At 33.4% G+C, this 2,319-nt stretch overlaps 1 non-coding gene across 1 annotated transcript; it reads right to left on the reverse strand.

The window, feature by feature from the left end:
* Positions 1–1,433: 1,433 nt before the first annotated feature.
* LOC115835261 lies at positions 1,434–1,539 on the reverse strand. The gene has a single exon (XR_004030253.1). It is a non-coding gene; the product is annotated as a U6 spliceosomal RNA (small nuclear RNA).
* Positions 1,540–2,319: the final 780 nt, after the last annotated feature.

Raw genomic sequence — 2,319 nt, forward strand, 5'->3', positions numbered from 1 at the left:
TTGCTGACTGCAAAGGTTTGGATTGTTTGTTCATTTATTAATTCCATTGTGTTTTTGGAAAAAAAGGAATAAAAATTGAAGGGATACTTGATGAAATTTTCTTTCTCGTATAACATTTACCTTAACATTAATTGTTGCTATTGTAATTTTTTTTTTTAAGACAGTGTCTCACCCTGTTGTCCAGGCAGGAGTGTAGTGGCATGATCATAGCTCACTGCAGCCTCGACCTCCTGGGCTCAAGGGAACCTCCTATTTCAGCCTCCTGAGTAGCTAAGGCTACAGGCACACACCACCACACCCAGCTAATTTTTTTGTTTTCTTAATACTTTGTAGAGACAGGGATCTTGCTATGTTGCCAAGGCTGATCTTGAACTCTTGGCTTCAAGTGATCCTCCTGCTTTGGCCTCCCAAAGTGCTGAAATTACAGATGTGAGCCACCTCACCTGCTGGCATTGTAATTTATGTTGTTTAATACCACAGCAAATGTTTATAGATCAGTGTGTTTTATGTCAATTGAAATTCAGTGACTGGAGCAGGAAGTCGGATTCATATCATGGAACTCAAGGCTTATAACCTAAGTCTTTATTATTATTTGCACAGCAAACGATGCTTTTTTCCTTATTGTAAGATCATACAGGAAATGGAAATATTATGCACCAACTTCCCTGTCATATTAAAGGAGCTATGGGAAAATGGTCTATGTACAGGCATAGAGGTGACTGTTGGATACCGAACAACTGAAAACACTTTATTGCATTTAATTTTTGGATTACTTTCCCTTTAGAAATAAGGCATAAGTAGAATAGAACTTGGCACTTCAAAATTTCAATTTTTAAGAAGTTTTTCCTGTATAAAAATATTTCCCTAAATAAAAATATATGAGCTACCCATTTATGGATATATATAAAAATGTATAATTAAAAAGAAATTATGGTTTAATTGTTTTGGGAAAAAACATATAATTTGAAATAGCTTCGATTACTAATTAACAAATTACATGAGAGAGAAAGTTCAGCTGAACCGCTGATATGCTAAAAATAAATGTAATATTTTTTCATGGTAAAAAATGCTTACTTTTCAACCAGAACAACTCATTGTAATGTGTTCCTGTGTGAAAATATAAATGGATATTTATTCCTCTAACTTTTTTTGCTAATATAATTAGCCTGAGTAATAATATGGCTAAGCCTAACAAGAGCATATTAGATGGTTTTGAGAAGTTCAGTTTCACTTCACAAATCTCTTTTTAGTATTTATTTATTTTTATTTTATTATTTATTTTAATACAAAGCTTTGCAATTAGCAATTTTATTAAAAAAATAAAATGTACTGAAATAAATGCTTGTGTGGTGTGATTGGTAAATAATCCAAAAAAATAGTTTCTTTTTTTTTCCTTCAAGGCAATCAGTCAGAAAGCAGGTTTTGTTCTTCAAAAAAATATGGAATAGTTCATAAATTTGCATGGCAACATTGTGCAGGGGCCATGCTAATCTCTGTATCATTACAATTTTTTAGTACATGTGCTGCCAAAGACAGCACCATAAATCTTGTAAAAGTATATTTCGCTCATCTGTGGAATTGACTCAGTTCAGACTTGCTAAGACTGGGAGATCAAAACTCTTCGTTTAATGTGTTCAGGAACATAGCACTGTTGAGAACATTGTATACATTAAGTAAAACAGACACAGTTTTTCCTACTTGGGAACTTTAATGAGTAAAATACCTACTTGATCTTTCTTCCCTTACTATTTGATATGTCTTTTATTTATATATAAAAATGCATTATAGTACATTTCTTAAACTTTTCAAGGAATAAAAAAAATTCCATTATTCATTTTTCCAGTACAATATGAGCTCAGCTATGACTTGCAGCCTCCACAAGTGTCAGACGACAGGTAAATTTGAAAGCCATTTAAGAACCTTTAGTAATGGAAAACAATGCCAGCATCTGCCTCATTTTGGGAAAAAAAATTTAATTAATTAATTTGGTTCAATTCCCTTATTTGCTTAAAGCTATATTCTAAAGATTTTGGAAATAAAGAAACATAAGATATAGTAACAAAATGGTGAATAATGCAAAGCCATCAGCTTATAAGTAGCATTATTTAATGTAGTATAGGCCACTGTTTCCAGGACTCTAATGTTCACATAAGTTACCTGATGATCTTGTTAAAATGCAGGTTTTGATTCAGGAGGTTGGAGCAGGGCCTGAGAATGTGTGTTCTACCAATCTCCCAGGGGATGCCACAGCTGCTGGCCTATGAGCTCCCTGGAGGTATGAAGGGGATGAATCAAAACTGCTGTACATGCTACAGGCAA

This window comes from Nomascus leucogenys, chromosome 5 (genome assembly GCF_006542625.1).
Source record: "Nomascus leucogenys isolate Asia chromosome 5, Asia_NLE_v1, whole genome shotgun sequence".
In the NCBI taxonomy this organism is placed as follows: Eukaryota; Metazoa; Chordata; class Mammalia; order Primates; family Hylobatidae; genus Nomascus; species Nomascus leucogenys.